A 20,686-nucleotide genomic window follows, 5' to 3' on the forward strand; every position below is an offset into this window, starting at 1 on the left:
ATCTGGAGCTATTACCTACCTATCCTGATGCTAATTGGTGAGTGAGGATGGGGCGTCTTCAGGTTTAGTGCTTAGGGCAGCAGCAGCTGGTAATACTGCCCTTTATACCTGTATAAATGGAGTAGGAGGTCCTGTATACATGTATTGTATAGATGGAGTAGGGGGTTCTGTATACATGTACTGTATAGATGGAGTAGGGGGTCCTGTATACATGTACTGTATATATGGAGTAGGGGGTCTACCAGTTATTTCTGTGGATCTGTTGTGAGGCAGCTTCCCTAGTTTATTTTAAAGAGTACCCCTTTAAGTAACCAGCTACAGCCTATAGAGACAGAGGTGACCTCCCATGCCCTTGATCCCTGTCAAGGCTGTGGTACTACAAAGCCCAGCCTGCTCACAGGTATCACATTATTCAGTCAAGTAGTGTCCTTCAAGGGCTGTCATCCCGGCCTTGCCTCTCGATTGTCACACAATGACAAAGAAAATTCTCCACAGAATTGGTGACAACCGGACAGAAAGAAAATAACTCCGTTTTATATTTGCTGGAGACATTTTTTTTTTAAAGAGACTCTGTCAGCAGGTTTATGGTGTCCTATCTCAGGGTAGCATAAACTAGTGACAGAGAAGCTGAACAGAATGATGGATCCATTATGTGCACGTGCTCAGTATTCCTGGATATTCATGAGAAGCAGAAAATTCCACCCACCAGCTGCTGATTGGCAGTTATCTATCCATGCTGTGTGTAGGCAGTCAACTGTCAATCAGCAGCTGGTGGGCAGGGGGAAGGGTGTGACAAGATTTGTCACACAGACGTATTCTCCTGCATATTAGGAGAACGGCTGAACAGAATGATGCAAGTAATACACAGATCTGTTCAGAATTTCTGTCACTAGTTTATGCTGCCCTCATTTAAGGCAGAATAAACCTAGTGACAGATTCCCTTCAAGGAAACTAAGAATGTTTGTTATTTCTGGGATATTTTTATCTCCTTTCCTGTTCCTTCTGCACCAACTGAGCTCCATATGTTTAAGACCAGGAGCCAACAAACACCAGAGAACAGCGCACGCCCCTGTATGTGCACAGCATATCCATCGCACACTCGGCGGAATGTAAACCTGCTCACAGCACACTCCACTCTGCTAATCCTCCAACAATCGGGACTGATTCGATGTGTAATTGTTGTCGTAATGATGTTTCCGGTAATTAAGCATAAGCGTTGTTGTTATCAGCGCTGTCATTATGCGCCTGTCAGGAGCTTTAGATAGGAAAGTTAAGGCAAAGTTAACAATATGGAATTAATTATATCTTTTTACTTGGAGGGAATGAACCTGGAAACATAAGCCGCGGCTCTGCTATATCCTCCATAAATCCTGCAATACAGCTGTTGGGGGATATATGCCAACTGGTATATTATATGCCCCTATAGAGCAACTATTTCATCAGTGCAGCTGGTTTATTACATGGAGACAGCTCTATATTTTTAGCTTTCCTATGGTTTTATATAGTTGTTTTAGCAATGTTCAAACTATTGGTGGCGCTCCACCTTGCTTCCACACTATTTTATGGAATAGGTAAATCCTATTGGGCTGACGACAGTTGTTTTTAGGCCTGCACAAAAGACAAGTGTTATGGGGGCAGTAGTCCCTCTCGTGGTCTGGTCATAGTGCCCTTGATGCTCGAGGGCTAAATCATAGGCTCATGGTTTCTTTACTTGGCAGCAAGTGGCAGAACATTTCCAAACAAGTGTTACAGCTGTTGCGGTGACTCGTACCATTGGCCGTCGCTGTGTCTGCTCCTTCAGCCCGGCAGACACTATGGTCCCGATGTCCAGACTTGGTTCGGCCATCAGTCCGGCCCCCTTATACATGCCCGCTCCTGGAACTGTCTTACATCACCGGCTCTAGGAGGTGGGGGGCATGCGAGACAGCTCAGATAATATTTAAGGGGCTAGTGTGCCGTTTATTGGCTGCTGCGCAGTCGCCCATCTGAGTAAATATTTGCACTTGCCCTGGCTTTCCTGTTGGAGCCTCTGTGTCCTCTGGAGTCTCCGTGCATCATACTGCTGCTCCCCGATTCCCATTGACAGCCTCCGGCCACCTGCAGCTCTTCCAGCTGCAATGTCATGTGTCTGGCTGATCAATTGCCCTTCCAGCCAATCAGTGACTGGGGCGCGACACTGCCCTAGTTACTAACTGGCTGAGCGGGAAATTACTAGAAGCTAGAAGAGCCGCGTACATGACGTTCCCGGATTCCAGCCAAAAACGGCATCTGGCGGCGGTCAGTGGGATCTGGGAGCAGCGCTATGGAGGCACAGGGACAGGTGGGTTTACTTAGTTTACACAAAGACAACACATTAGTGCAATATTAGGACAGTACAATGCAAAAAAATGGTGGTTGGAGTTACTTGTCCTACAGGTTAGTTAGAAAGACGTTAGAAACCTACATTGTGGCACACTGCACTATGGGCAACAAAAAGTTTTTTTGTTTCATAAATTTACCCCTAATGTTTACACTGCCGACTGCATCAATAGAAACAAATGCCCAAGAAGAAAAAACAGTCTACAAAAGAGTCTTCAACCCCTTTAAGCCCTAGTTTCCTATTAGACTGATACATTTAAGTCTTGTAACAGAAAAGACCATATAGCCTGGGGATTAATAAGCCATCTTCTGAGCCGTTTCCTCATGCGTGGCCCAGTTATCAGTCCACGGTTTTCTGTGTTACATAAAGCTCAAAAGTTTTTGAACTCAAAGCATATTTCAAGGGAGAAAAAAAAATCAATTCTGCATTTTTTGAGCAAAACTGCAAAAGTGACTTGGGGTTTCATCGGATGAAACAGACTCTTAAGTGTGGAGAAACGTAAAGCTGGAGATTTTTATCTGTCGTGCCGATGTGCTGCACAGAGGTGATTCTGCTTTTTTATTTCATTTTTTTGCAGTCATTTTCACTCATCGTCATTTTCTTTTTACTATATGTTATCCTCCTTCGGTTTCTTCTGCTTCTCTAGATTCCTGGAGCTAATCCATCTGAAATATAAAGTCGAGCAATGATCAGATGGCAGAATAATGAGGTCTGTTCTTAAAGGGGGTTGTCTCATTGCAGTTTTTTTTCAAACCCATCACTAGGCCACTGATGTCAAATCAATGGACCCTGCTCAGGACTTAAAGGGGTACTCAGGCCCGGGGGTATTTTTCAGCAATGGCTGGGGATGGGGTGGTTATGGACGGCGGAGGTCACTTACCTACCCCGTTCCAGTGCCAGGTCCCGGATCGCGCCGCTCGGTACACCCATCCCATGGCCGCTTTCTGGTGTGAGCTGCCGCATGAGACGTGACGTCTTAAGGCAGCTCAGACATTTAGCGGCCAAGGTGGGACTTTGTTACGGCTGCTGTATGGCTGAGCTGCCTTGAGACATCACGTCTCATGCGGCAGCTCACACCAGGTAGCGGCTGCGGGATGGGTGTACTTGGTGGCCCAGAGTCCCCCTTTAAACAACAAGGTAGTGACTGTTTTTTCTGTGCAGTCACATGGATGGAAAAATTACAGCAATGTCTATGACCACTCCTTGAGAAAGGTCAACGAAACGCGTTGGAGGTTGAGGTGCAGGGATTGTGTTTCATTGGGGAAGGGGATTCCTGTGCATGATCTGGTCTGAGGTTGCGAATGTAACTGCTTTTTGCATGGGCAAGTTAGTCCCTGATTCTTTCTATATTGCACTCAGTACCTTGTATCTATATACTTTGATGCACATTGCACTTTATTTGGTTTTGGAATCCTATTTATTTATGGATTGTTCCCCCAATGTCAGCAATGATATGTGATTTTGTCTGTATTCTCGTATGGTCCCCTGCACCTTGTTTTTAAGTGTCCTTAGTGTATATGTTAGTTTTATGGGATGAATTTGGGATTCATGAATTAATAAAGGAATATCAATTTTTGGTTAAGTAGTTGTGATCATAACTTTTTTCTTGATTGGTTTGGGATTTTTCTATTGGTTGCCAATGTCTATGATGAGACAAGCCCTTTAATTCTGGGATGCAAAAGTTTCTATATCAAAACTAATAGGTGTGGCGTCACGAACAGGCACACCTGAGCAGATGTCAGGGACCATAGGGATTGGTGGTTCCATGGTAACATGAGTAAACATGGTTTATTCTGAAGGCATGGGTGGGACAGATAGGTGGCCCACAATGACATCTTTTTAAGGGCTATCATCCATAAGAAACTTACCTTTATCCTCAGTTCCCTGTGCGCTATAGGGAGATATCAGCAAGTTTGATACTTGGAACCTGCTGATAGTTTCCCTTTAAATTTCAGAAGGCCATCAGGATTAGAAAAACATGGCCTCTTTCTGCACCACACCTGTGCATGGGTTGCTCAGCTCAGCTCTGTTGAATTGATTAAGGCCGAGTTGCATTACCATTTACAACCTGTGAACAGTTACATTTTTTTTTGCTAGCATAGATTTGGTGGAATAAATTTTGATTGTTTTTACGTATTTTCATCCAATATTTCACCTAATTTCTTCATAAAATAAGTATAATGTAGCGGTTGGACCAGGCACGAGGATATGGATCCCCTGGATCACTAAGGAGTGCTGACGTACCTTCTCCTATGGCAGGAGGCTAAAGAGACCCTGGTTTACACTAGAGCCAACTGCAAGTCAGGATAGGCTCCGCTGCGGGAGATTCAAAGGCCACTACCCCCAAAGATGGCCCACGATGACCACCAAGGAAATGAAGGAGTAGTGGAGCCCGGAAATACATGTTCTACTTCTGCAGTCGAACTTCAAAATACAATGTGACAAAATTGTTTAAACTGGAGCTGAGCAGAGAACCAGGAATGGAACAAGATCCAAATAGAAAGTCGATAGGAAGCGAGGAACGTGGCGGATAGACAGGGACACAGACGTGGTTTGCTGACTGAAACACTCCAATAACTGAGCACAGAGGTTTTGGGGGTGATGGCTATAAATACCCTCAGGTATTTAATAGAACTTGTGTGCTGAGCCTTTAAATACAGGTGAACAGGCGTGCACCTGCCACTAGAGGGAGCCCAATCCCCCAGAAAGCCATGTCAGCACAGTTAAGATGATACTGGAAGATAATGGAATTAAAAAAGACCAGGAGAGCGAACGGAGCAGTGTAGCGCAGTGCGACCCGCAGCAGGTATGGGATAATGGACACAACCACGTGCCGTTACATATAAGTTCAGGAAACAGGACAATTTATTCACTAGTAGACGAGTACATCAATATATTTATATACCAAATTTATATATAGTGAATTAATATATTTATATACTATATATCACGTTGCTTTACCATCAAATGACAACCAGTGCAAGATACAGTACCCCGAAAATATAATGTGAATAAGTCCTAATTCTAACACTATGCACTACCAGTAACAGAAAGGTACCGGGTCCTCCGCCGTCGCAGTCACCTGTCTCCTTCAGGAGTAAAATGAAATGCGCATCTACATAAAATACCGTTAATGCATTTTTTTTCTTTCCTTTAGATGTTCTGTTAAGACGGTCTCCCGCAGAATCCACAATCCATCACTGTCACATATGGGCAAAACAGTTTGTCAAGTTTGAGAGTTTGATGGATTGTTTGATAAGTTGAAATGCTAAAATCATCTCCTAAATTATATGTCTGGTTTTCAAGATTTTTTTTTATATTTTCAAATTTCAAAAGAAAAAAAGTTCTTTTTCATACAACTTATAGATATCTATCAGTTATAGCGGCCGCTAGCGTAGATAGTTATCTGCCGAAAGTTACAGTCACATTCTGCTAACTTTACACTTAGAATTTGTAATGTGCCGTGTACGTTCCGGAGGAGGATACCAGCCGCCATCTTGCTCTCCTCGCAGTGCTGCAGACATGCACAGGTGCATGGGACCCTTAGATGACAAAATCACCTGGGGCCCATGTTTACCCCAATCTCAGCTTGACAGGTGTGATTTACCATAGAATACTGAGGCCCAGTGACCCTAGTGCCAGCATTAGCCCTATGTACATTTCGGAGTCTAGCGCTCCTGTCATGTTGGGTCCACACCGGACAGTATGGATTCAGGGCTGGTACTAGTGAGACGTATCTGGTCCCTTCTCAAGGGATTCTGCAAAAAAAAAAAAAAAAAAAAGTCACCATGATGTTTACTGCATTTTGTTTTTGATCAATTATATGTGATTGATGGGAACTGTCCTCTAAAATACAGTAACACATTTTTACCAATGGAGAACAACATATGTCCACCGCTGCCAAGAATAGAGGCTTGTTTGCCGGATTGATAAATTATATCCTGAATTATACTCCAGAGCTGCACTCACTATTCTGCTGGTGGGGTCACTGTGTACATTACATTACTGATCCTGAGTTACATCCTGTATTATACCTTAGAGCTGCACTCACTATTCTGCTGGTGGGGTCACTGTGTACATACATTACATTACTGATCCTGAGTTACATTCTGTATTATACTCCAGAGCTGCACTCACTATTCTGCTGGTGGGGTCACTGTGTACATACATTACATTACTGATCCTGAGTTACATCCTGTATTATACCTCAGAGCTGCACTCACTATTCTGCTGGTGGGGTCACTGTGTACATACATTATTACATTACTGATCCTGAGTTACCTCCTGTATTATACTCCAGAGCTGCACTCACTATTCTGCTGGTAGGGTCACTGTGTACATACATTACATTACTGATCCTGAGTTACATCCTGTATTATACTTCCGAGCTGCACTCACTATTCTGCTGGTGGCGTCACTGTGTCAGGGGTGTAGCTAGAGTTCACGGGGCCCTGTTCTGCTTGTTACCCTTTTTTTTGTGTTGCAGCATGTAAGTAAACATGGGGTCACTTACACACTGCAGTACATAAGTGGTTAAGCAGAAGGACACACGCTCTTACCTTCTCCCTGGGCCCCCCCTCCTGCAAGGGCCCCATAGCAACTGCTTTCCCTGCCTCTATGATAGCTACGCCACTGCACTGTGTACATACATTACATGACTGATCCTAAGTTACATCATGTATTATACTCCAGAGCTGCACTCACTATTCTGCTGGTGCAACCAGACCACTGCTTTTAGAGCAGAGTGGTGGTCGGTAACGTAGACAACAAGCTGTCAGCAATAGGAGGGAAAAATCCGCACATCAGGAGAAGGAGACAGGTTTGGTCAGTTAATGTATTTGCTAAAATCTATATCGAGTCTTACAATATAACTATATTAGCTGAGATGGGAAAATCCCTTTAAGCCTGCAGAACATTAGCAATGAAAAGTGTTGACAAAGTTTGTGGTTAATGGTGCTGAGGCGGTGCGCCTGGTGACTGATGCTTTATTATACGCTGTGTTATAGAGATGTATCCATCCTGCAGCCTACACAGCCACAGATCCCCATGTTATAGCAGGAAGATTAGAATCACAAGCCGCAGCCATTAGCTGGGAACTGACACCGGCTTCTGAGACGAACAAGGAAAGACTTTTACCTGGTGAGGAAAACTGACACATTAACTTCTCTAATTGCTCCTGAGGCGTCCATTACTTCCCACCATCCTCCGCTCTTACACTGCTGACTTAGCTGAGGCCGTTCTGTGAGCTCTGCAGTTTGACACATTTCACCAGTCAACAAAAATGTTTGTTGGAAATACCTTGTATTAGTATAAGAGGACGCCTCATCAGTGAGCGGGATGGGGGTCATCCATCGCGCCTTCAAGGGGAGATACCACAGATCCATCTGCAGCCGCCGCTTTTTCTATAGATGGTCTCTCAATCAGCCGCACTCATTCACCATAGGCTTTCCATATTATGGACTAAGAAGAAGCGGATCTCAGGTTACCCTGATCATGTGTGGAGGACTCCAGCAGCAAGTGTCTTATTTCCCTGCAGCGCCTCCTCAGGGGATATGAAGCATTACACCTGTAATGGATTGTTTATGCAGTGCACAGAGTCCTCCAGACTCTTTGTAGCCGCTCTGTATGATAGATGAGGCCCCATCTATTAACACAGGGTATTCACAAATAGGTTTTTCCAAATGAGACAACTGGCCTTAAAGGGTTTATCCAGTGAAAATCTTTTTCTTTCAAATCAACTGGTTTCAGAAAAAGTATATAGATTTGTAATTTACTTCTATTTAAAAATCTTCCAGTACTTATCAGCTGCTGTAGGTCCGGCAGGAAATGTTGTTTTCTTTTCAGTCTGACACAGTGCTCTCTGCTGCTACCTCTGTCCATGTCAGGAACTGTCCAGAGCAGAAGCAAATCTCCATAGAACTGTCCTGCTCTGGACAGTTCCTGTATCAGACAGAGGTGGCAACAGAGAGCACTGTGTCGAACTGAAAAGAAAACAACATTTCCTGCAGGACAAACAGCAGCTGATAAGTATGGAAAGACTTAAGATTTTTAAATAGAAGTAAATTACAAATCTATATAACTTTCTGAAACCAGTCGATTTGAAATAAAAAGATTTTCACTAGAGTACCCCTTTAAGTCTTGGATGGTTTATTATTATAAAATGTTGTTAGGGGGATATGGAGTGGCAGCGGGCTCAGGAACTAACCAGTCCCCTACAAAGAAGTTTGATATAGACTATTACTGAGTATTTTTTATTTATTTATTTTTTATTATTTTTGACACACTGACATCATTTTTTTATGTTGTGAAAGCAAGCAGATTTGCAACAATATACAAATGGCCACTAGGTGTCTCCCTTCACTGTGCATGTGTACAGCCGCTGCACATTCACCTTCAGTAGCAGGGAATCCTGGGGGTGCTTGCATTGTGCAGTCAGCTCTCCTGTCACACAGCACTAGTGATGAGCGAATACTGTTCGATCGAATAGATATTCAATCGAATAGTGAGATATTTGAATATTCCACATTCGTACGAATATCCTGCGAATATTCGATAAATATTCGATAAGCGTTCAAATCCCCCAGCTTCCGGTTTCACCCTCCAAATGGTCAAATAGATGTTTTTCACTAATCGAATATTTGTTCCCATAGACTTTAATGGGATTGAATATTCGATCAAATATTCGCGGGATATTCGTATGAATATCGAATATTCGAATATCTCACTATTCGCTCATCACTACACAGCACCAAAACTTCTGTAACCACACAGTGACATTATACTGACTGAATTGTTGCATAACAAAGAGCATTGTCTCCTGGTAAGGCTAGGTTCACACTGCGTTTTCAGCATCCGTTTAACGCATCCGTTTTTTGAAAAAAACGCATGAAAAACGGATTGCAAAAAACGGATTCATTTGTGTGCATCCGTTTTTCCATTGACTTCCATTATAAAAAAAAACGGATCCGTTTTTTTTGGCGGACCAAAATGGACCAAAAAACGTTGCTGACCCTATTTTTCTGGACGTTAAAAAAACCGATCCGTTAAACGGATGCTGAAAACGCAGTGTGAACCTAGCCTAAGCTGCAGAGCTGATAATAGAATTAGCCTAAGTTAACTGCTCGAGAAAGGATCTACACTCGAGAGACAAAATGTCGCAATTTTTTGTATGCAACTTAGCAAAATAAAGTTGGAACCATTATGGAGGGATGCTGTCCTCCAATATTTCCCTGTATGTATTGAGTTCTTCATGTGTGTTAAGTAATTATTATAGGTTCAATGGGTTACCTGTGATTAAAATGACATAGTTTCTTTCCTCCAGAAACAGCACCAGTCTTCTCTTCAGTTTGGGTGTGGGGAGTTTGCAGCTCAGTTCCATTAAAGGGGTTATCCAGTGCTACAAAAACATGGCCACTTTCCCCCTCTCTTGTCTCCAGTTCAGGTGCGGTTTGCAATTAAGCTCCATTTACTTCAATGGAACTGAGCAGCAAAACCCCGCCCAAGCTGGAGACAAGAGAGGGGCTGTCTCTGGAAGAAAGTGGCCATGTTATTGTAGCGCTGGATAACCCCTTTAAAGTGAATAGAGCTGAACTGTAATACCACGCACAGCCTGAGGTCATGGGTGGCACTGTTTTTACAAAAAAAAAAAAGGGTAGCTGTGTTGTTTTCTGATCCTGGATAAAAAGTGGGTGTTGGAAGAGGAGTGGTACCAACGTAGAAATTCTCCTGAGCATATCCCTGAGAAAAGCTTTCCTTGGTATCTGGGACGGGAGGGGCGATGACAGAGGAATTTCGAGTCTTATAAGCAGTTTTTTTTCTCTTTGTACAGTTGTTTTTGAGTTTGTTGGGAGGCATGCTGTTTTTTTATGCACTTGACACGAAGCCTAGAAATCATCCTATTTGTTAGCCCCTCAAAATTGATTTCCAGGTGAGTCTGAAACGTTGTCGTCCGTATAGAAATTGACTCAGCTCCTTCTCTGGGCGGCATGCTGCGACCTAACTTCTAGAATAATAGTCATCTTGCCAATTTAGTCAGTGATTCCTTTGTAAGTCACAAATTCTGAAAAGCGGAAAAAAAAAAGATTGTGATTCAATGGGACTTTTACTTGTAAATGATTCAGTTCAGCAGTTCAAGAGAGAAATTGTGTTTCAAGCCAGCGCTCTCCGACTCTGTCGGCAACGCTGGGAGATCTGCGGCGAACGCTGACATTATGCAATGTAAGACTTAAGTAATGTTTCAGTGGATCTCCCGCGAGGAGAGACTTTAAAGATGAACTGACTGCAAATCCGAATTACAATCCCATCCTTATGTCAACTCTTCCTGTCCCAGTCGTTCAGCAGTGTTAGGCTTAGTTCACACCTGCGCTGCTCGTAAAAAAAAACTGCACAAAATAATCACGGTGCACAGTATTTTTTTCCTATAAGAATACAGAGAAATGACGGTTACAAGCAAAAAAAACGACAAACCCTATTGAAATCAATGGGGTCTGTCAGACTCTACTGGTGTATGTGCAGTGGACTAAAAAGCTGCACCTTTTTTTTGTGCAAACTTTGTTTAAAAACGTGCAACTTTTTAGTTGTGATTAAATTTTTACCTCTGACGGCAAGGGGGTATAATAGGTCTGTGGTCAGTTTTTAGACATTTATTATACCCAACTTTTTCACTCAATAGGTGCCAAATAGAGATGAGTAAACTTTTCGGTTCGGTCCAGCAGGTTCACTGAACTTTGACATAAAGTTTGGGTTCATCTGAACTGAACTTTAAACAAACACTAAAACAGCTAAATGATTGCAGGGGTTTAGTTTTTTAAGTGCGGTTCACAAAGTTAGCTCATCTATACTTACCTGTCTGCGCTCCCCTGGTGTCTTCCTTCTCTGGTCTCTGTAGTCCCCCCTCACTCAGCCAATCACTGACTAAGATGAGGCAGGACCGACAAGCCTGCTCAGCCAATCACTGGCTGCATTGCTGTTCTATTAGTAATTCGCTGAGCAGACTGTCAGTCTTTTCTCGAGACTGACAGTGACTGACAGAGACGAGACAGTGCTGGAGGAGGACGGGTAAACATAGCCTTATTTTTGTTTGTTTTTTTACATGTGCGGCTGCCATCTTTACAAATTGGTACTTGTGCAACGTTCTGAAAAAATCTCGGTTTGCTCATCTCTAGATGCGTACATATCAAACATCAAAAATGTACAAATTCTTTATTCACTTGGGTTCACTTTGGAATTCTGGTAAGTATGATGTGGATTCATGTCAAAGTTCACTATCAGGGACTTACCTATCCACGCTCCAGTGCCGCCCTCTTCACCTCCCGCACAGTCCTGCATCTAGTCATGTCGCACAGTTAGGGCCCTATTCCACCGGACGATTATCGTTCGTGTTATCGTTAAATCGTGCGAATCTAAACGATAATCATTCGGTTGAAATGCAGTTAACGATTAACGACCGAACAAGAAATCGTTGATCGCTTTATAAGACCTGGACCTATTTTTATCGTTGCTCGTTCGCAAAACGTTCGCATTGAATATGACATCGTTCGGTCGTTCGCAGTAGATACGAACGCAATAGAGAAGAAATAGCGAAGAAAAAACGATCGACGGTTGTGCTGATATGGTTCCCTGCAGCACAGTACAGACCTACTGTGCAGCTCCCAGGGCATACACCAGCCGCAGGTTTAGGACAGCAGGAGCTTTATAAAGGTGAAAAAGAAGATTCCTACCAGCGCACTAGTCCGGGAGAGGGGCAGCAACTAGTCATTTGGGCCCAAATGACCAGTTTCCTCCCTGTCTCTGCCTCATGCCCTGACATAAAACTTCTTTTTCACCTTTATAAAGCTGATATACTCCACAAGCTGCACAGTAGGTCTGTACTGTGCTGCAGGGAACCACATCAGTGCAATTGTTCTGATTGGTTCCCTTTAAAAGAGGGCAGTTAAAGGGAAAATAACTTGGTGTTATGGTTATGAAAACTAAATCCCATGTAAGACTAAACAAATAAAAGCCTTGCCTGGAATATTGTATAAGCCGCCAGTAACTGTTAAAGCTTCATCCCAGAGATGATATCTGGGTTACATAATAATTGAAGGATTTGTATATACTTGCCGTATACTTCGGAGGCACAATAGCGGTGTCTGGCCTCAGGCGCTCCTCCATCGGGTTGGATAGTCATGTACGTACTGGATTGAGGATTTCATGCTTAATTAAAATATGGGACAGGTCCCTCTCCAGAGCCTCTAACTTTAAACGCTGTTAAGTGTTCGCTCTGATCTTCCAGGAAGCCGGCTTCATTAAAATACTTCTATCTGCTTTTGTAATTAAGATTCTTAATAACCGTAATGAGGTTCGGAGTCTCCGAAGAAGATAGCGGAAAGTAACCGGCGTGCTACTTGTAACAGACACAAGGAGGGTCAGCTAGAAGGAGCGCCGTTATACAACTTTGTTTCTGTTAGGGTGTCGGCAAGGATGGAGGCGGCTGGGATAAGGGCCTGAAAGACTGCCGTCATTTCTTACTAGTTGAACCATTTAGAGGCTTGTAGAAGAAGGGGGAATTACTTGAAACCAGTACTTAAGTACTTGGATGACTCCACACAAGCATAGGGAGAGAATACTGACTATTCACACATTGCCTGCGATTGGATATGAGCCCAGAACCTCAGTGCTGCTAGTAACAGTGCTACCTGCTGAGCCGCCATGCTGCAAGACCCCCTCCGCCACACACACACACACACACACACACACCACTGCCTTTCCATATGCCATATAGAATGCTCTTATGCAGCAGATGGGCCTCAAGGCTGCTATCGCTGCACACACTATATAGGTACACCCCTAAAAAGGGCTTTATTTTGGCGGGTATGTTAAAGGGTTGCTAAATATTGAAATCAACGGCTGTCAAAAAGTTATAGAGATTTGTGATTTACTTCTATTTAAAAATCTCAAGTCTTCCAGTACTTATCAGCTGCTGTATGTTCTGCAGGAAATGGTGTATTCTTTTTAGTGTTACACAGTGCTCTCTGCTGCCACCTCTGTCCATGTCAGGAACTGTGCAGAGCAAATCCCCATAGAAAACCTCTCCTGCTCTGGACAGTTCCTGACATGGACAGAGGTGGCAGCAGAGAGCAGCAGTATTGGAGAGCAAGCAAAGGGCAGAAGAAAACGGGGAGCCTGGAGAGGTAATGGAGAGATTTAGGGCAAGGGCTGCATGGACATCAGTAACAGTGTCCATGCAGCCCTTGCTAATCTATAATCGAATTGTGATCTAGCAGATCGGCGCTCATATACATTATTGATCGGCTCGTTTAATAGGATCCTAAGTCTATGGAGTAATTGAACAGAGATGACTGATACACTACAGAGCGCTTCTCCCTGCTCATTCTCTTGATGGGTTTGACATTACAAAAGTTTTACTTAATGATAGATTCACTATAAACAAAAGACAACACATCTGGCCCAATTCTATTAATAAATGTGAAGCATGTTTATATGACGTTTTGTGCTGACCCGATGGCACCATGCCTTGTTAGGTATGACAAGTTTGGAACAAAGGGGAGTGGCTAAACAATTTGCAACTGTTCTGCCTAACTGCCAATCCTTCCAGGACAAACCAGGAGATTGTGACTGAACTGGGCATGTGCGACCACTTTAGTGGATGCCACATAGTGGTCATAACTAAGAGCAACAGATTAGTAATACAGAGTAGACACCTGGGAGTTAGTACATAGACTACACTTCTGATATACTAGAGAAATGCTTGTACTTTTGAAATGTTTAATTTCACATCATGCATCAAATTATACCTATTTAGAACCATATGTAGATATTGATAAGGCTGTTTATGATTCCATTTGTAAAATATCTGGTTAAGCATCCACACTATAGTGTTCTCAGTCACCACCCTCATCAATATCTACATGTATAAGTACAACACCGCACCCTACAATCAATACATACAACAGCTGCAGTATAATCCTTGGATTACCATACTGTGGCCTCATATTTATGGGAAACAAGGAATCGGTTAATCGATTTACACAAATCCCACATTACTCCCGCGTCTCTCATGGACAGATGTGGCGGTATGGCTCCGGCCTTCACTTTGTCACAAAGTTTGGTGAGGGCGTGTAAAGAGCAGTCCGCCTGCGATCTGTGTCATCGCCTTTAGAAACGATGAATTGCTAATAGTGTAAAAAAGAAAAGCGAGGATTAGCGTCTTCACAGAAAAGCTGTAAAATAGTCACAGAAATTTTCGCACCGCGACTTAAATATCATTTTGAAGAGTCGAAAACAAAAAGCACTAAATGTGTGAATTATTCATGAGCCGAGTATAAGAAATAAATGTACCTAATCTTATACTCTTAAGACGCTTATACGAGCGCAGCAGCAATATAATGGGAGCTGCTGATGTTAGTCACATACACTGATCATTCCTGACTAATATTATGTGCCCCCCCCCCCCCCCCTTGTATGTTACGAGGTGCAGTCTCCGTGGATTGGGCTTGTTTTTCCAGCACATCGTAATGTTGCCATTCTTACCATCATTTACCGGCAAAATTATGTGAGGTTGTTACATTTGTCCATCAATCACAATGTTGGAATGTGACTTGTCCTCGAAGAACTGGAGGAAACATTTGCCTCCCACCATCCCTGGTTCATGTAACTATTATCTCTATATTGATGCTTGTATTATTAGATCTGTTAGTTATTTAATATTGCCATTGTATATCTGGCACAATATACAATTTTATTTTATTATTTTTTTTTTTTTATATCCTCTTTATTTAACATAATCATATATATATATATATATATATATATATATATAAAACAAAGCTCCACAATTCTTAAAATACAGATTAGAGTTTTCCATCATTTGTGAAAGAAAATGTCTTTGTTTCTCTTGCTTATCTATTGTTCCTGAAGAATACATTAATTCTTTACCATGGGATGCACCTCCCCGAGTTCCGACCCATATACCTCTAGATATTTATTTTATGATTATATCCATGTTCTATTCCCATATCTCTCCTTACTAAGGAATGGTTTGGAGGGCTCTGACTAAGAACCTGGTTAAGGCCCCCCCGATCTCTCTCCACATCCCCCTATGGGGCACCACTAACAACCAGTAGCCCAATATCCACCCGGAGGGAAAACACCTATTTAATTTTAATAACCTTATTACATATACTTTGTTATATATTTGTACAAAAAAAAAATGAAATAAATTATTCAATCTTTATAGACTGCTCCATATATTACAACTTCCATGTATACAGGAGTCTTCGAGTGATCCAGACCTTATAGAGGCCCCTCTCCCTATTCCCGACTCCTCTACATTCACTCCGATACTCCAGACCACATTTATAATGTAGCCTAGGGGTATCTTCCTGGGGTGGCTATGAGTCAACAGTATTTGTACACCATGTCTTCACCGCCTATCCCAGTAACCATCCATCCACCTCTCCCAAGGTACAGTCATGTGTTATATTCCATATGTTATTGTTTTTACTCAATATTTAATTCCTTCCATCTCCAGTATTTACCCCTTCCAGATGAGAACAGTCCCCTTGGTTGGTAAGCGCCCAACAGTAGGAAGAATCGACACCGGGAGCCTGCCCCAGTTCCCAGAGTCACCCCCGCCCCCTCCATACTATCATCCCCTTTTCTTTGTTATTACGTAATATCCTCGGTTCTCGGGGAGTGCATCCCACATTTTATTATTTATATCAATCTTCTATCTCCTTTTTGAGTGCAACATAGTATCTTTTGCACTCATCTCAGGTAATCTCTAATCTCCACTCTACTACCTTTCTCCTTACAATTTTATTTTTAATTTGATAAATTAGAACTGGGCTTTAATCATCTATTCTAGAGCGACACTTTAGCCATGGTTTTCCAGAGGTTTCCTCTACATGGGTTTTTTCCTTTTACGACTCTTTGAGTTGTATTTGCCTGGAAATGTAGTTTAAGGGGGGCATTTATTAAGTCCGGCGTTTTTTACGCCGGACTTAAAAATGCCCCCGCAGCTCCGGCGCTACGGAGATTTATGTAGAGGCGGACTGCCTCTACATAAATCCCGTGCGCGCCGGTGCGCACCGCCGAAAACCTACGCCAGCTGAGAACTGGAGTAGGTTTTCGGCGTATATTTGGGCGGAACGGATGGTAAATCGCGCGGACTCTTGAGTCTGCGCCCTCCGTTCCGCCCACTACACGCCCCCTTTCCGCCCCACCTGGCGTACTCGGCGGAAAGTGCCTATTTGCGAATATTTTATTCGCAAATCGGCCATTTGCGTATAAAAAAATACGCAAATCGGCACTTTCTGCCGAAAATCATCCGTTCGCAGGATGATACATGTGGCCCTAAGGGTATACACTCTTGACACTCTTACAAGCTTGAAGTTCCATCTGTCCCATTGATTGAATAAGATGTCTCAGGTGCACTCCGCCGTCTGCCCAAAGAATTGACATGTAAATTGTTTGGATGGATAGCGGAGTATGCGTGCGACATTCTGTTCAATCAATGGGACAGGCGAAACTTTAAGGGGGACCCTTAAAGTGCACTGGCTTTATTAGAATGGCAAGCAAGAACATGCCATCCCTTTCTTGCTGTGTGGTATGACACCTGGGGATTTCGTAGTATTCATGAATCCCAATACCCTAGCACTACACCTGATGTGCTTATTTTAGTCCAGTGATTTAGAATCTTCCTCTTCTCTCTCCCATAGAGGTCAGTAATTTTCATAGGTGCTTGTTGTAATGCCAAACTCTGTACCTACTGATATTGTCTCAGCCTCCCATTAATAATGTCATAAAAGAATAGAAAATGATAAAAAAAGATAATTAAAATATTTTTCCCCTTTTGATCCTTTACAGATGATGACAGAGAGATGGAAGGTGTAAAAACAGGTCGCTCCATGGGAAGGCTGGATTACTGCACAGTCCACGTGTATGACAACCCCTGCGGATGGCAGATCACTGTTGTACTGTTATAATACTCCGTTTTCCAGTCTTAGTGGTCAAGTGATGTTCCTATGATTTTGACTTTGGGTAAGTTATATATTATACAGCAATACACAACATAGCAGTCAGGGTGGCATCTATGGTATATAGGGGTGGACTTTGCTTTGTACAATGTGTGACTACACCAGGCACCATCTTTGGAGAGTGGGCAGGGGAGAGAGAGAGTCTGGCCCTCCATACATATACATCCTAAGAGAAGAACACCCCAAAACATGTATAAAATGAGGAGGAGATGTAGTTATATTTAAAGTACAGTAGAGATATAGTTTAACATGAAACTTTTTTTTTTTTTTTTGCCAAAGTATTTAAAAGTCAATACATTTGACAAATTTAGTGTCATGTTTCTAATACAGATAAATGCCCCTTTTTTGAGGGGGGTGGGGAGGGGGTTGAATACTTCTGCAACATCAAAATGCAAATGGAGACACTGCTCCAATATACTACCTCTTTATTCACAATTTTAGCTCGATTCAGGAATCTATCTTAATACAACCCAGACAAGTCGGGTCGATACTTTTGCAATATAAGGCTATGTTCACACACTGTAAAAATTAAAGCCATTTTTTAATGGATAGCTGTCATTTGACGGCAAATAACGGAGATTATTATACAGATAATGACCGTTGTTTTTATAGTGTGTAATAGGGAAATGAAGGTAACCTTGGGTTATGCAATCCATTAGAGAATTTTCTTGTTTCTTTCAAATCAACTGGTGTCAGAAAGTTATATAAATTATTGTAATTTACTTCTATTTAAAAATCTCTTCCAGTACTTATCAGCTGCTGTGTGTCCTGCTGAAGGTGGTGTTTTCTGTCCAGTCTGACACAGTGCTTTCTGCTGCCACCTCTGTCCATGTCAGGAACTGTCCAAAGCAGCAGCAAATCCCCATAGAAAACCTCTCCTGATGTAGACAGTTCCTGACATGGACAGAGGTGGCAACAGAGAGCACTGTGTCAGACTGAAAAGAATACACCATTTCCTGCAGGACATACAGCAGCTGTTAAGTACTGGGAAACTTGACATTTTTAAATAGAAGTAACTTGTAAATCTGTATAACTTTCTGACACCAGTATATTTAAAAACATTTTGTTACCTCTGGAGTACCCCTTTAAACCACTAGTACCATCCATTTGATCAGAGTAAGTCTTTCCTGGTTGTGTCTTTTAAAGGGGTTATCCAGTGCTACAAAAACATGGCTACTTTTTCCCCTCTCTTGTCTCCAGATTGGTTGGAGTTTGGAACTCAGTTCCATTGAAGTAAATGGAGCTTAAAGGACACCTGTCACCCCCCGTGCCGGGGTGACAGGCTCCCGACCCCCTGTTAGATCACCCTATACTCACGTGATCCCACCGGGTCCCGCTTCCTGAGCCGGTCGGGTCACGGAGATTTCAGTCCCCGAAGCCCGGCGCGCGCGCTGACAGCAGAGTCATATGCCCATAGAGAATGAATGGGGAGTCCGATGCTCCGTCATTCTCTATGCGCATCGGACTCATCTCTCAGCGCTCGCGCCGGGCTTCGGGCACTGAAATCTCTGTGACCCGACCGGCTCAGGAAGCGGGACCCGGGGGGATCACGTGAGTATAGGGGGATCTAACAGGGGGTCGGGAGACAAGAGAGGGGGAAAAGTGGCCATGTTTTTGTAGCGCTAGATAGCCCCTTTAAAATGCTCCCTGGCCTTGGTTAGATGAAAAAAATAATCTATTAATTTGTAGCAGCAGAGTCAAACTGGTGTGTCCTGGTCTGTGCCCCAGGTCTGTGACGCCTCTCCTTTCCTCCTCCCCACCCTTCTCATCATTACGAACACACCTGGGCAAGATTTCTAAATTTGTCTAAACTGCACCTGTGTCACTCTAGCACAGGTGGCGTTTTGACAAGTGATGCGTAGGAAAGGAGAGGTGTCGCAGACCTGGGGCACCAACACTCTAGTTCACACCAGTTTGACACAGAGCTGCAGATTAAGGCTATGTTCCCACGGCGTGAGAGACCAGCCGTCCTGTGACCCGGCCGGATGATCTTTCTGGCCGCATTGTTCTGATGCGAGCCCATTAGCGCGCGCCCGCATCAGAACTTCTGACAGCACACAATGAAGCTTGCGGCCAGACCTGCTCGCTTCATTGTGTGAACTGACAGGGTTTTCTATGGCCGTCATTCACTGAATTGCGGCTGCAGAAAGCTGACATTTCATTGCGGCGCCGCGAGGGATCCCGGCCGTATCGTATACCATATGTATACGCTCCGGCTGGGACCCCATAAAAGAACATGCGGCGTGTTCACCCGTACAAAGTAGGGACGATGGCAACAACGGCCGTATTTTTATGTAGTGTAAACATAGCCTAAATGATTGTTTTTTGCTCTAACCAACGTACCAGGCACATTTTATAAGGTACGACTGGTAAGGATTTACACCCATCGCAAGGATGGTACTAGGGGTTGGTGCGGTGGGTTGGCGGCTACAGAGTCGCTTTAAATTTCAAGGGTTGAATACTTTTGCAATACATTAGAACAGTATTCCCCAACCTGGGGATCTCCATCCGCTGTGTAACTACATCTCCCATCATGCCTAAAGCTGCAGTTGTGCAGCAGCTGGAGAGCCACAGATCGAGGAACACTGCACTACAGCGTCACCCATCCAGCGCCAGGCCTGGAGCCCAAGTTTTAGAAAGTTCCGCTAGAGGAGCAGGAGACGACACTGCAATATTGCCGGGAACATCGCTCCCTCTCCTGATCCGGTGTAATGCGGAGGGTGTATTACACTGACAAAGCCAAATTAAATATAAAGTATATTTTTATAATGTAGCAGAGACATCAAATTAAAATCCCAAATAGAGAAGCTAATAAAGATTACAGACAGATGAATGCGAAAGAAATGACGTTAGATTGGATTTTATAAGGGAGCCCAGATGGAGCAGACAGAATGATTAAATACATAATTTATTTACTGCTTGCCGTAATTAAATTGCTGCTTTGTTTATTGGGAGCTTAGACACATTAGTTGATCTTTCGCGGATTTACAAACTATTGACAGAAGAGATTCGCCCTTCCCGTATTCAGCGCCTGCCCTTGGAACGTAGCGGCGAGATATAGGAGGAAACTTCATCTAATAATTTACTAGGCGACTCTATCAGCGTCCAACTGGGGTTCCAGGAGCCCCACCAGGGGGATCGATCCTCCGGCCTAATAAAAACAATGCATGTTCAATCTACAGTGATCAATGAGGGAAGCGAGTTTCTTAACGCTCCCTGAAGCGCCATTTTCCTTCTATGCAGCTGAGATATTTCATAAATCAGTAAATCCCATAGAGGAGCATCCCGC

At 43.3% G+C, this 20,686-nt stretch overlaps 1 protein-coding gene across 3 annotated transcripts in view; it reads left to right on the plus strand.

Annotated features, from left to right (window-relative positions):
• Nucleotides 1-20,686, plus strand: part of THSD7B (thrombospondin type 1 domain containing 7B) — a 420,171-nt gene that overhangs the window by 98,315 nt on the left and 301,170 nt on the right. For all 3 annotated transcript variants that reach the window (XM_069982655.1, XM_069982658.1, XM_069982657.1), the window contains one exon: nucleotides 17,228-17,401. The gene's annotated coding sequence lies outside the window, so the exon portion shown is untranslated. The remainder of the gene's footprint in view (nucleotides 1-17,227; nucleotides 17,402-20,686) is intronic.

Source organism: Dendropsophus ebraccatus, chromosome 9, assembly GCF_027789765.1.
Source record: "Dendropsophus ebraccatus isolate aDenEbr1 chromosome 9, aDenEbr1.pat, whole genome shotgun sequence".
NCBI classification, from domain to species: Eukaryota; Metazoa; Chordata; class Amphibia; order Anura; family Hylidae; genus Dendropsophus; species Dendropsophus ebraccatus.